General features: G+C 34.0%; 1 protein-coding gene and 1 long non-coding RNA gene across 50 annotated transcripts in view; one reads left to right on the forward strand and one right to left on the reverse strand.

Annotated features, from left to right (window-relative positions):
* The window catches only part of LOC125620001, a 9559-nt gene extending 6020 nt beyond the window's left edge, over positions 1-3539 (reverse strand). The window contains exon 1 of the long non-coding RNA XR_007351586.1: positions 864-3539. This is a non-coding gene — a long non-coding RNA (uncharacterized LOC125620001). The remainder of the gene's footprint in view (positions 1-863) is intronic.
* Adgrl2 (adhesion G protein-coupled receptor L2) overlaps positions 1-15236 on the forward strand; it is a 624560-nt gene that overhangs the window by 431302 nt on the left and 178022 nt on the right. Inside the window, exon 1 of one of the 49 annotated variants that reach the window (XM_048814145.1) lies at positions 14728-14872. The exons of 43 other annotated variants lie outside the window; for them this stretch is intronic. The gene's annotated coding sequence lies outside the window, so the exon portion shown is untranslated. Of the gene's footprint in view, positions 1-14727; positions 14873-14907; positions 15138-15236 lie in introns of those variants that run through there. 5 more of the 49 variants (XM_048814172.1, XM_048814154.1, XM_048814164.1 and 2 more) reach the window with 5 other exon arrangements.

Consider the following 15236-nt stretch of genomic DNA (forward strand, 5'->3'; position numbering starts at 1 on the left):
CACCCTCCAGATGAAAAAGGATAGGTTCTGGCATTCCTGAGACCCGGGAGGTAATCCTTGCTGCTATGACAATACATCCTCTTAACCTTTCAGATTTTAGTTTTCTCATCTGTTAAAGGAAGAACATCCCTTTCTCTTTCAGTTGTGAGAATTGACACAGAAAGGCATTAGAATCAGTGGTTGTTTTTGTTTTACTTATTATTTTTTCTTTATTCCTCCTCTCTCTGTGAGATTTTTGATGGCAGACAGTATTTATTTATCTTTGTATTCCTCGAGTCTCATATTCAATAGCTACACAGTGTGTTTGTTGAATGAATTATTTACCAAGGTGAACAATGTGGAGTGGGTCTGAGGGTGGCAGCACGTTGTAGGTCAATGTTTTTTCCCCACTCTACTCTTAAGAGCCAATATTGAGTTTTGTGAAGATGGCTGCAGGAGCTGCAGAAGTGATGGGGATGTAGCTGGGGGTGAATCTTGCTCCGTATTTTGCTTTAATCAGAGCCAACATAGTTGTTTCTCATTAATATATTGGGCTGCTATGTAAGATTGCTTTTAGAGAAACAGGTTTTTCAGCTAAGAGAAAGTTGAAACAAGAAATGTACCTGGACAGAATGTAGGCTCTAAAAGGAATCTGAAAGATTCAGCTTCCAATACTTGTTTTACTGTTAGGCACGTTAACCTTTCTGTCTCACGTTTTATTTATTTACCACGGGACTGATAGCATTTCTGGTTGGTTGTAAATGGACAGGCATCTAGCTACCACATGCACACCTGCTGTTTCCCAATGTATGTAGCCAAGGATTCAAAACTTGGATCCAGGCGGCCGCATGAATCAGGAACAGGTGCATGCAGGCATAGCATACCTGGCTTGACTTTTCTCTTCCTCAGGTTCCCTATGGGCCACACAGCTGCCAGAGACACCACTGCCAGGGTTGAAAAACATAACTTTAAAAAATCAAACGTGCTATCCAGAAGAATTTATACTCATAGCCTAGACACTTTCACAGAAGGAAATGTTTAAAAACAAAGGGCTCTCCCAGCTCTAGATCCAAACTGTCACAGAGAAGAATAAATACCTCCTGGAGGCAGGATGGGGAGGAGCAGGTGGAGTCAGAGGCAGGGGTCCCAGTGGTGTCTCTCCTTCCATCTCCCAGTGTTCCCATCTCCCTGGAGGGTTATTTTGAGTAAACCCCCACTCCCCAACTCCATACTGGGGATTGAATCCAAGGCTTCATGCATGCTAGTCAAGCACTCTAAAACTGAGCTACATCTCCAGCCCTGGAGGTTTATTTTGAAGATTAAAGTAGGGGTAATACTCAAATATTTAATAATGTATAAATGTTTGGGCTTGGGCACCAATAGATCAGAACAGATGCTGGTCATAAACTACCAGAAAGCCCTGCCAGTGCACGCCAGCTGAATGCCAGCCCTAAAATAAAGTAATATTAAAATGTCCTCACCATATTTGACACATAGATGGTACTTGATTAATGTTCATCCCCTACCCTGCTCTCCTCTTCCTCTTGAATTAAATTCAGTAAAAACAGAAAATGGCAGCTCCAAGAAGAGTTAACTCCATGTAACAAAGAAGTCAAGCTTATTGTTTTATTTGTACACTATATTAATGAGGGGATAATTTCTACTGCCAAAATTCATTTTTTGGTCTATAGTAAAATGGATATACATTTAAAAAATTAATGTCAGGACTGGGGACAAAAGCTCAGTGGTAGAGTGATTGCCTAGTATGCTCAAGGCCCTGGATTCCATCTCTAGCACTGAAAAAATAAAATTAAATTAATGCCAAATATTCCCTGAACTAAGCTGTTAACTAGTTATATATCCTAGCTATACCCAGTGGGCCTATTGTCTCTCTCCTCTGACTTACTTTCCTTACAAGGAAAGGCTAATTCCTAGAACTAATGGTGGAAATGAAGACCACTGTTCCTTAACCATCTGGGTTTTTCTCCCCTCTCCTCCAAGCCATTGTGATGCTATCTTTCTTAGGAAGAACCTTTGCCAGAATGAGTCATTGGGAAAAGAATGTGTAGGATTCCTTAGGTAACTTAGCTTAAAAAAAAAAAAAAAGTTGAATTAGCCTTTGGAAGTGTTTTTTATTAGGTAGTACAACCAAGTTAAGCATGAAGGACATCTTTATAGTCAAAGTTTAAAAAAAAGTTAAACTGGAATGAACTTATTTGATGGAGAAAACAGGGAAGGACAGGAAGCATGGAGTGACAAGTAACTGACCAGCTTCACCATTTAGTGAGTCCTTTCTGGTCTCATCATCAGCTCATGTTTTTGCTGGGTACTGGCAATTTTGTAACAGCCCTTCTCTTGGTGTGGCTCTCAGCAAAGATAAAGGAAATTTGGCTTAGTGGTAGAGTGCATGCTTAGCATGCATGAGGCTCTGGGGCCAAGCCCCAGCACTGGAAAAAAGAAAATTCTTTGCTAAAATATATTTGAATTAGAATGGTCAATACTGTTCCATATTAGCTTGTAAAATTTTAGGCATTTTGAAAAAATTTTCAATTGTTTTATGCTATTAAAAGTACCAAAATAATAGCAAATATTTGAATAGTTATTTTTTGCCAGGCACTATATGTATTGATTCATATAACCCTCACAATGACATTGTAAGATATATGCATTTATTACTCCTCTTTTATAAATGAGGAAAGAAAGAGTTAATTTAAATATAAGACTCCCTAACTTGCTCAAAGACACATAGCTTGAAAATGATGGAGCTGAAATCTAAACTGAGGTAGTCTGGTCGACATTTTAACCTTTGAAATTATGTTATTTATCTAAAAAAGAAAAAAAAGAAATTTAAAATTTAGCATTAATCAAAGTTAAGTGACTATACACTATTTATACAGTCATTTTCAGACCTCTTTCAAGGTAAGGGAGAAAAAAAAGATAAATCGTCAATATAGTTTATATTTTTTAAAAATAACATCTGTGACTTCTTTGTATGGAGGTGTCAAGCACTTCAGTGTGGTGTTTTAAAAGCATTTGCAGAGTAAAGTGACTTCAAATGGCATTTACCAAATTCTGGACCGAATGGAACTGTAGAATTTTAGGTAAGAATCGAATTTATAAAGAGATTCAACTGGGTATTTTCCTATGGGATGCTTATTAAGCATCAAGACAAGAAATACCCCCTACTTTTCTGTGGTGCTGGGGTTCAAACCCAGGGCCTTGTGCATGCAAGGCAAGTCCTCTACCAACTAACTATATTCCCAGCCCAGAAGTTCCCCTTTTCAAAGTATATATTCTTTTAAGAGTTAACAATAATAGTAAAGATGTTTCATATTTTAAAATATGAACAGAGTAAATCAATTGGTCGAAGTAATTATTTAAGAACTGAGTATATCTTTTATATTAGGTAGAAAAAGTGAAAAGGTAAACAAGATGAAATCTTTGAAAAATAAATACTATGACTATTAAAAGCTTAATTTTATTATTGTCATTTAAAAGATCCTTGCTTAATAAAAAGAAAGAAAGAAACAGGCACAGTGGTACATACCTGTAATCCCAGTGCTGGGGAGGCTGAGGCAGGAGGATTGCAAGCTTGAGGCCAATCTCAACAATTTAGTGATTATTTGGTCTTGTTCATATATAAATAAATAAGTAATAGGTTTGGGATATAGTTCAGTAAAGTGCCCTTGGGTTCAAACCCTGGAAAGAAAGGAAGGAAAGAGGAAAGGTTTAAGAAAAGAAGGAAGGAAACTTTCCTATTATTAGGGAAGCAGCCAGGGGTAGAGGAACACCCCTGTTAGTCCAGGTATTATGGATGTTGAGGCAGGAGGATGGAAAATTTGAGGCCAATCTGGGCAACTTATTGAGACCCCTCATTAAAAAAAAAACATAAGGGCTAAAAGTGTAGCTCAGTGTTAGAACACCCGTGGGTTCAAACCTCAGTAGTGTCACTAAGTAAACAAATAAATTAAATGAATAAATGAAGCAGAACCAATCATAGGCATTCATATCCAGTCTACACAGTAAGTTATTTGTGATGCTTTTCTTTTAAATGGGCTGTACCCCAACAATTAACAACACATTCTTCCAATAAAGTTTTAACAGGAAAGCTGTCTAGATAATTCTTTAATAAAATGGTAGGCAGGTGGTGTTCATGTATTCTCAAATAGAATTAAGAAAATACCATTTAAATGAAAGTTTCATTAAATTGTTAACTAAAGGAGAGTAGAGTTTCAATAAGGTTACTACAGTGAGCACAAAGGCTTTTTTTCAGGAATTATGTATTACTAGGGATTTTGAAACATAAACAACAACAAAAAATACATTTAAAGTGTCAGCAGAAAATCAGAACATCTCCTTCCTTGGAAATTCCTATTAATTAATTTACTCTTTAAGATAACATTAATATAATTTTCTGGAATTTGGCAGGACAAAATTGGTTAAAATGTTTTTTGGCTCCTGGAGGTAGGGTTTCGGGCTTTGAGAGCTCAGTGAGTCACAAGTGAGCTAAGAAAGAAATATGGTACTTTTTGCATAATGTATATTCATCAAAGATGTTTTGCCTTAAATCCAAAATGTTAGGGTGCAAAACATAACCCTTGAAAAAGTCTCATGGAATTTAATTTTTGAGGTTCCCTGGATTTATCTTTATCTTGTTTAAATTGTTGGGACAGAAAGGGTACAGGGGAGAAGGGCTGACCCAGGTAAAATGTAATGGTCAGCTGACATTTCCACTTTTCCAAATTCACTAACAGAAATGCTTTAACTTCTTGCCTTCCTTGAGATATTTTCACCTGTGCCCAAATACACACACACATACACTCAGTAAAATAATTAACAGTAAAAACTAGAAAGTCCTTCAGCTAATTGCCTCCATATGTGCTTCTGTTTACCTAAAAGAAACACACGTAAAAACTTTGTAATCCTAGCAGCTTAGGAAGCTGAGACAGGAGGATCTCGAGTTCAAAATCAGACTCAAAAAAAGTGAGGTGCTAAGCAACTCAGTGAGACTCCTTCTCTAAGTAAAATACAGAATAGGGCTGAGATTGTGCCTCTGAGTTCAATCCCCAGTACCAAAACAAAAGGCAGTGCTATATAATATTTGCACAAGAAGTAGCCTTAATATTGAGTTAAATATTTTAATGATATTCATGATTATAGGGTTCTAATTTATTTATTTCATAAATACTTTCTATCAGCCAACTATAGCTAGGCACTGAAAAGACCACTATTCTCCAAAAAGCTTTTGAGAATAGGTAGAGGGTTTCAAAATTACCTCAGTGTGATTGGTACATTGCCATTCTGAATAATATCCAATACTGCTACTTGTCGTGTCATACAAAGTAGATAGCCTTTCCTAGTTCCAAGAATGTGGACTGATGGTAGAGCAAGTGCTTGCCTAGCAGATGTTTTAGTAGTTTATTTTTTTTTCCTCCAAATGTAAAAATTGAGACTTAAAAAAAAAAATGAGCTTTTACTGACTTGTTGCCTAGTGTTGTGGTAGTGCAAACCTGTGATCCTAAGTACTCAGGAAGTGGGGACAGGAGAATCCCAAGTTCTAGGCCAGCTAGGGCAACTTAGCTCAAAAAATAAAAAAATAAAAAGGGTTGAGAATATAGCTCAGTGACAGAGCACCTCTGGGTTCAATCCCCAGTACTGCAAGGAAAAAAAAAGAAAAGACTGTTGTTTCCTAAAAAGGCCATGACTCACCAAAAGAGCTGGCTTATGCCAGTAATCCTGGCCATTCAAGAGGCTGATGCATGAAGATTGCAAGTTCAAAGCCAGCCTTAGCGAGACCCTGTCTCAAAATAAAACATAAAAAACAGACTGTGGCTCAGAGTCTAAGTACCCCTGGGTTGATTACCTGTTATAAAAAAAAAAAAAATGACTCTACTAGGATAGATCAGGGTTTTTTAAAGTTGTGTTAAAATGCAGAGGGTTTCTTATGCCTCCCTCCTAAAATTTAAGTGTCAAGGGTAATAAGTAAAAAAAATCTTACAGCTGGGTTTATGGAATTGTTAGATGAAAAAAGGACTAGAGAAGAGGGCAGCTTCCAAATTTACTAAATGCCACAAATATAGGGATTTTTATATGTAAAATTAGGACCTTTCTGGTAAATTAAAGGAATTTGTCAAAAGGATCAGTTGCAAAACTGAAATAAAAACTGAATAAACCCAACAAAACCTAACACAATAAAGAGACGAGTACACACACAGGGAAGAAAACCGGATAAAGTCTCCCCTCAAAAAAGAGACTAGCAGGACAAAAGAACAGATACATATCATTATGTTCAGTGACTGAGATACTTAAATGAAAGTTAATTTTCTTGCACATTTAAAAATAAATTGACAAGAACCTGTCACATATTTATTCTATAACCTCACCATAGTTGGAGAATTATTCAATCATTTTCATTACTTTTATGAGTAAAAATACATCTTCAGAGGAAGAATAACAAGAATAAGTTCTATTTGAGGGAATTTTTTATCTTTATGTCCTAATTAGTTTTGTGTATTTCTTCATAATTTTATATGTATATGTATATCCTTATTTCTTTTTTGTTTTTTTTTTTATAAATATTTGCCCTCTTTATCCACAGATGATTTATTTCTCTGGGAAGGAGTATGTTTACCACTTTCCATTAGCACTCACAGCACTAGATTGAGGAAAGCAAGATTTCGATCTCTGATGAATAATTGTCTTTATTATTCTTACATTTTGAAAACTGTCAGCCTACAATTTCAGTAAAAATGCAAAGTTAAAAATGCATATAGAAAACAATGTGCAAGTTTCTCTGACATTAAATCACTCTGTCTGCCAAATGGAGCATAAATAACCTTCTAACAGGGGTCCTATGCAAACAGTGGGTGATCAGAGAACACATGGGCAGTAACACCAAGTTATACTGCTGCTATCAAGGACAATGTATTCTGAATTCTCTTTTGTATTTCTTTTGTGATACTGTGCTAGACCACAAATATATAGACACAGATATATACATTTACATGTGCATATATATATTTTACAGAATTTAAATAATTCATTCAAATAAATTATTTAAGTGATTTAAAAATTCCTTTGTCAAACAGATTAATGGAACCTTGTTATTCAAAAGATAAATCATTTTATATGAAGTGGCAAAGACTTCAAGGGCTAATAAAGGTTTTATAAGAGATAAACTTTTAATGAATTAATACTTTTGTGTATACTTATTTTCTGTATACATAAATATGCACATATATGTTTACAATTATATTTAGACCAACATTTTCTGACTTTCTAAAGAAAACAATAGTAATAGTATTTGAATTAAAGTATTTAAAATGATTTGTGTTTAGGAGCTGATGTATAATAATTCACCAAATAGAACCCAAGTTTTAATTAATGTGCTCTAAATGTTATTATTTTTATAATGAGAAAAAAATTGTAACATATGAATCCAGTAGTCACTATTCTTGAACACTTTTATTCACATCATTTCCTAGGTTTTGAAATGTATTTGGCACTCAAGATTTTCTACTGCGTAGATTTGGACCAGAAAGATGTTTTGTTGTACAAAATGATTGTGAACTAGCATTTGTATAACGAGACCTTAAGACCCTGGGAAAAATTTTAAAGATTTTTATGAAGCTCAGTACACATTCTTCAGCTAAATTTTGGCATAGTTTCAATTTGAGACTCTGCTAAAATTCAATTGGTTTATTTTGTAATTAAAAACAAGGAAATCATAGTAACAAAAATATATAATGTATGGCACTCTTGTTTATGATAGAAACATCCATAAAGAAAGAAACATGTTCTAACTTTTCTCATTACCCCAAAGGGAATTGCATCTTTAATCACACAAAGCACAACTGCTTTCTAATTTTGTTTAAAGTGTTGCAGTACTTACAAAAACCAGATCAGGTTATTATAAATCTAGAGCAAATTAGAATCATTGGCCTCTGCTCAGCTCTATGTGAGGGTTCTATGTATATCATAAATTTAATGGTATATTAAGACACACATCTGTTTCAGCTTTGTAGAAGTTAATAATCTAACTACAGAGTATTTAAACACTTCTTTCATTAACTGGAAAATTCATGCAGGAAGAGACTTCCCTTGGTTATAGGGTACAAAATACTTTACTTCCAAATTTTGATAATCTATAAATTTATCCAAGCAGTTAAAAATAGTTTTCTAAGTATTCAACCTAGTATCTATTTTTGATATTACATGATTTATTCCTGAATAAAAATATTCAATATATGCATATATGTGAGCATTATCATCTCAAATCTATACCTGCATAAAATAAACATATATGTAATTATAAGTGTACATTATACATATATAATCATATAATCATAAGTTTATATGTATGTGCCTGTACATAATCATTTTGAAATAGGGCATTGGAAAGAAAGTAAATATTGAGTAATTACATGAAAATGTCAAAATTCATTCTTGTAGATATTTTTCAGATTCCTTACTAGATTACACAACTTTATTTTTAAATCTGAAATGATAGCCTTCCTGGGATTCATATTATTTAAAAATAATTCATATTCTTGTGTTCCATGAACATTTACATTTTATAGTCAGCAATTATCCTCAACTTTTTTCTAATTTTATTTTAGCAAACTATAAATATTTTTTCTTGTTATACCCATCACCTTTTTCTTTTAGACATGCCACTCTGCATACAGCAATTCCCTAGTATTATAATGAATTATTGTGTTTCAATTATCATTAGATAATAAGCAGGAAATTAGTTTTTCTTGCAGTATATTTTATACTGTCTGAACAATTAAAAATATGACTTGAGAGTTGGGGATATAACTCAGTAGTAGAAGATTTGTAGCCTGCCTTAGGCTCTGGGTTCAGTCCTCTGCTTTGCAGAACCAAACAATAACAACAAAAACGAAACAACCAACCAAACAACTCCCTGCCCCAAGAATATGTGATTTGAATTTGGGCCATTAATTCAAGTAGTTAAGGACATAGTCCTAATTAAACTGGGGTCAGAGATTAAATTACATTTCCAAAATGATGGTGGGCACTCTTAATATACTAATCATCCTCTTTAGTTATATTGTTGATTTGTGATTTTGGTAAGCAGGACAATTTAAAAAGAGTATGGATGATTTGGTAAAACACATTTCCATCACCAAAACAAAAGCATTCAAAGAATATCCAGGTGATGGTTCAGCAATATCTTTTTAATGTAGAGTTACTGAACAGGTTATTTATGTATTTTTATTTTTAGCCTAATTTTTTCCCCATACTTTCTTCAGTAAATATCACTCGACAAAACCAAAAACTTATCACTATAAGATAATTTCAATATTCTTTTGAGGTATAAATAATATTCTAATGTGATTTTAAATTCGGAAGCTAATTCTAGAGAAAACTCACTTTTTTTACCTAAAATACTTACTTTTACTTATCACAAAAGCATATGCCTATTATATATCATTGTTTGGTCTAGGACCTGAGTGATTGATTTCATTGTGACCCTAAGAATGCATTGTAAAGAACTGCAATGGGTTGAAAACTGAACCATAAAGATTTAAATTATTCTTGAGAATAGAGATAGAAACATTCTATTATCCTATCAAGAAACTATGTGACTTGAGGAGAACTGGGCTTAAAAGACAGCATTTTAATTTGCAAATTTCTGTTCTAGTTCTTACATGTTCAGACAAATTTATTTTTACTAAAATATGCACAACAAATGAAAGCCTTCAAAAATAAAGCTACAGAGTGGAGTAAAAAGAATCACAATCATGCCTGCAATCCCAGCGATTTGGGAAGCCAGTGGGAGCAAGAGGATTGCAAGTTCAAGGCCAGCCTCAGCAACTTAGTGAGACCCTGTTTCAAAATGAAAAAAAAAAAAAAAAAAGAAGCGTTAGGCATGTAGCTCAGTGGTACAGCATCCCTGAGTTCAATCCTCAGTACGAAAACAAACAAACAAACAAACAAACAAACAAACGTCATATTAGAAAACAAAATAATGAAAATGTGTAATGCCTAATTTACATGATCAATCAAAGCCAAGGTCAACATCTCATATTATACAGTTTTCAACCATAAAATATTTTCAATAATGAAACAAATTTGGTGTTTAAAAAAATACTAAGGCTACATATTACAATTATTATTTCATGCTGTATAATTATGAAAACTTTAATGTATTTTTAATACATTTGAAGTATGATATAATTATAGCTTTGGCTCTCTAAAATCCAAAGAAGGCATTTGAACTAGTTTTGTGACTCTTAACTGCCTTTAGCAAGTTTTGCCATACTATAACAAAATATGACATGAATAATCAAAGTCATATTCCCAGAGGCACTAAAAATTCCATTTTGACTATTCTGCACAATTCCTATTTGGCTATCTTTAAGGGTTCAGATTTGATAGAGAGTTACTGCTACTATTAGCCTTCTCTTTGCTTTGTTCTACACCAAAGCAATGCATTATACTTTACCAAGAACTGCACATTCAAACAAAAAATTGTAATTTTAGGTTACTCAATTTATCTTTAATAATTTCAAAGAAAGTTTAAAGACATTTCATCTTCTTTGTTTACAGGGGTAGAGGTTTGCACATTAAAAGGAGATAGGGAAGTTTAAAAATATTTTTAGTTGTAGATGGACACAATACCTTTATTTTATTTATTTATATGTAGTATTGAGGATAGAAACCAGCGCCTTACATATGCTAGGCAAGCGATCTATCACTGAGCTTCAACTCCAGTCTTGGAGGTTTGTTTTTAAACCACATATTTTAAATAAGAAAACATTTGATTATGAGTATTTATCATGAACAAAATAGTGATTGTAAATTAGTATAAATAGCTTTTATAAAAAGCTGTTCTTACAGTTACATTTCTTGGTTTGACAGAGCATTGATAGAAGAAGATCTATAAGACCCAATTATAGAAAATCCTCAAGGTGTAGAGATTAACAAGAATTATGGGAACAATCTATGGGAAAGACTAATTCAAAGTTTGTGCAAAACTCTGCATAACAAAAAATAATCATAGTCATGATTATGAGGGATATCTTTTTAAATTTGCCTGCTTTTGAGTATCATAATTGTAATTGTATAAAAAATTATATTTTATATACAATTATACATATTTAAACACTTGAAACACAGAAAATGTCATGTAGCCAGTTGTAGTGGTAGATATTTTAAAAAGTATTAATTACAAAATGATGGCTATTAATAGTATGTGTGATTATATATTTATAAACAATGTCCTTAAGCACAGCAAACCATAATCATATGTATATTATACTTTAAATTATCTGTACTTTTATGACTCACCTCTACATTTTGGGTAAAGTTTGACCTTGGACAAAATTTACTCAGCCTAGAGAGCTGGGAGAATAGTTAAAAACTTACTGGTATTGCCAAATGCTTTCATATGTTTCTGCTCTCATGGAAAATGAGTTTTTATTTCTTTTCAGCCTACATGTGTGGTAAAGCCAAAATGAAAAACAAAGCTAGCAACTTCCAACCAATTCTAGTTGAGTTTGGTATTCATATATTGCTTTGATCTGCTCTAGACCTTTAAAATAGTTCATTTTCTAGAGTAGGGAAAACTAGTTTCACTACCAAGTGTTATCAAACAGTAATTAGGAAGAAAAGGAACCTGAGTTAAATTTAGGATAAAATTAGTTGATTTTACTTCTATTTCTGAATTAGAGTGTAGAGTAATTTCACTTTGTTCTTCTTGTTGTTATTGTTGTTTGATGTTTGTTTCTTTTGAAAACTTTTACAAGCTCTAATCACAGACAAAACTATGCTCCCTCAAATAGACACAATCTTCCCTCATTGATACTTCTCAACATCTAAATAGTTCAAACTTCTTGGAAATTTTCCACCCTCGGTCAATTCCCAATATCTTTTTTTCATCTCACCACTGAGCAGCCCCTTTTTAGACCACTGGCTTGTATATATCTAAGTTTGCTAGTGTGAAGAAGCTACCATTTTCTTGACTTACTCTAATCACAGTATTTTGCAATAATGTCCATCTCCAAACTTCTTTAGGTTCTTTAATTCATTTCCTAAACTATTATTATTCATGTTCTGTTTTGACAAATACCTGATTACTTCCCTTTAAATAAATATAGTTGGAGGGTAAATAAATTTAAAAATTAGCATACTATCTATATCAGAAATACATAAGCCCATTGAATAAAATAATCTTTAGTTTCTTCAAGTTGCTTAAATTAAAAACACGAGTTTCTACAGTTGGAAAAAACATGTATGGTTAAAATGCTTGAAGCCCATCAATCTCTCTAACCACATAAACTAATGAGTTCCTTCTGTTTTCTTTGAATGAAATCACCATGAGTGGTTAGATGTTGATTTAACATAAAACAAATGGAAATGGGTGTTTCCTTTGTCCTTTGTAGATTTATTTTTAAAAACAATTAGCAAATATTATGAATAAGTCAATGATTTTGCCATTACTTAAATAAAAATTTAGATTGAGTAGTTAAATTGATTGGATTGTAGGGAATGCAGAACATATTCTAACTTTCCTTAACATGCTCACATCTGCAGATATTATTAAGCTTCTTTTTTTTTTCCCTTACCATAACACCTGTATTGTTATAAATTATGTTTTGAATTGTCATGAAGTGTCAGGTAAACTATGTTTTGGGGATGTGGACATACTCTGTGGAGTATGTCATTTAGGTGTTCCTTTGTAATGGCAGATTTGTGGCTAACAGCTTAATTTTGAATGTATCAAAATAATTGAATGCTTTCTTTCAATTTTTCTTTATGGATATACAAAGAAATTTGAAATGTATTATGTATAAATAGAAAAAAAAGAATTAAAATTGCTTCATACTTAAAACACCTTGAAGAAAGAATAATTTTGGACATAATTTTAAAAAAGCAGCGAATTATTATATTCTTAGGAAAAAAGTGTTGAACCCTTTGAACTCTTTAGAATTCATATCTAACTGCATTAAGATCTGCAATTTGCATAGGGATTTTTCCACTCCCTATAGTTTTAACTGTCTTCTGATAAGTTCTTTCCCCTTCTAAGTCTCCTTTTTTTGTGACTGTTGTCTGTTTAGGAACATAGTGGGAAGTGACTCACTTTATGTTCTGAACATCAAAGAATGTCAGACCTATGAAATGTAGACAGTGGGTTCTTAGATTCTTTCTGGGAGAGTTAAATAAATAAGTAAATGAGCCAACATATGGGCAGCTTAATTCAGGCAAAAATGTCTATTGATTACTTACTAGGCTCACTAATAAAAACTTCAGCCTAAGTTTTGCTTTCCAAAAGGAAATAGGATTAGATTGATCTATGCACTCATTGGGGCTCCTTGTGAATTATGCCCAGATGATGTTCAAGATGAACAAAAGAAAGGGGCAACATTTTTTTGAATAATCAAATTATTAGTCTGACATACTATGTTTTATAATTCCAAATAAATTAGTTATAAGTGCTAAAGGGGACTTCGATATAAATAACATCTGAGATCTATGAATTCCAATTGTGCCTTCTTTTCAACTAAGTAGTCTGATTCAATATTGCAAGGTAGATTTGTTGTATTTGTGAATTTTGCCATATGTAAAAACTTAGGTACATGATAAGGTTTTACACCAGGTCTTCATAAATGTACTTTTTTTTTTCCAGACTAGTTTGAATCGTGTCTGGTAATATTTAAATTATGTTATCTAAGAAATTCCAAACTGAAGTGTGCCTGTAGTTTAAAGAACAAATGCTCTGAATTGCTTTTATTTTTTAAAATGGTGAAATGTTAAAATACCAAGATCAAATAGAAGAAACTGAATTAGCCAAGATTTTTGTTTTAATCTGAGAATTATAATGCATTGACTAAAAGAGCAAGTTCAGTTATTTGGACACATGTACATTTAACTTATGATTTTATGCAAGTCAAGAACAAACTTGACCAATAGTTGGATTAACTTCTGTACTAAAGATATCTGGCTTTGTGACAAAATGCTGATAGGTATTTAGAATCATTGTGTCTTTTGAACAATCTACTGTTGACATTTTAATAACATTGTTTGGAATGATTTCTCAAGAATGATGACTGCAACATACCCACAGAAACAAAAAGTACATATTGTTTCTGAAAGCAAAGAAGATCAAGTTTCATCCTTTTTCTAGAGGTTTTAAATCTTGGAAAATCAGTTTTTCCTGAAAACTAAAGCAAATGGCTTCATTCATTAGTAGAATCAGTGGTTTATGAATAAACCTGAAAACTTGTTTTCAGCTCAGAGATTTTGAAATAAAAAAAATTCCAGATTTGATTTTCTTCGTATGTATAAGACAATTAACTGGGTTATATATATTTTTTTCCAATGTGATTTTTCCTGTAGTGGTCTGTTCCCTTCAGTTTGGGTCTTGCTCTGCCTGGCTGTCCGCTGACACTGCCAACAGAGAGGGGCAAGGAAGTGTGGTCAGAGGACAAGAGCAAAAGCAGTTTCAATGTAAGGAAATGAGGGGAAACAGACCTAACAGCACTATGAATATACTTGGAGTAAAGAGCCTTGTAGTCTCCTTTCCTTCCGTTGTTTATCCTGGTGAGTTTAATCAAAAACAAACAAAACGCTCTTGTGAAATATAGTCAATAAAGTCAAAGTTTAGCTAGCTCAATGTAACTACAAAGAAAAAGTCATCGCAATTTAAAAAAATGTAACTTTCATTAACGAGCGCGCCGGAAATCTCAGGTATCAAAGACGCATTAACCCTGGAGCGTCCCCTGCGCGCTGCAGCCGGACGGAGGCAGCCGCGGCGAACAGACGTTCTTTCTCCTCGGAGCAGTCACACAAAAGGAGGGCTGCGGAAACTAAAAGTTTAAGGGCCTCCGGCTTGGTGCGTGGAGAAAAGAGAAAACCTGGAGACGGGGTGGGTAAAAGACGCATCCTGGGCGCCTTTCCCGAAGTCCAGGCAAGGAGAAAGCTCTTGGGCCTGGAAGAAGAGGGGAGGGGGACCCCGAGCCGCTGGCCAGCCCCCTGCGCCCACCCTCCGAGGCTGGAGCGCTGCGCTCCGCCGCACTCTTCTGAATACCCTTCACCCAGTTCCAGAAATAAAATAAATGTTTTTAAAGTGCATGTGTGTGGACAGGATGGAGAGCGTGCGCCGGCAGAGCGCGCGGAGGACCAGGCGCGCAGTAAGTGGAGTTTGGGGGGGCGGGGTGGGGCGTCTAAAGGTTGAATGGGTGCGTTGATGGGGCGGGGGGGGGGCGGCTGGATGCGGAGCCCCGAGAGCC

The sequence above is a fragment of the Marmota marmota genome, unplaced genomic scaffold (genome assembly GCF_001458135.2).
Source record: "Marmota marmota marmota unplaced genomic scaffold, marMar, whole genome shotgun sequence".
Taxonomy (NCBI): domain Eukaryota; kingdom Metazoa; phylum Chordata; class Mammalia; order Rodentia; family Sciuridae; genus Marmota; species Marmota marmota.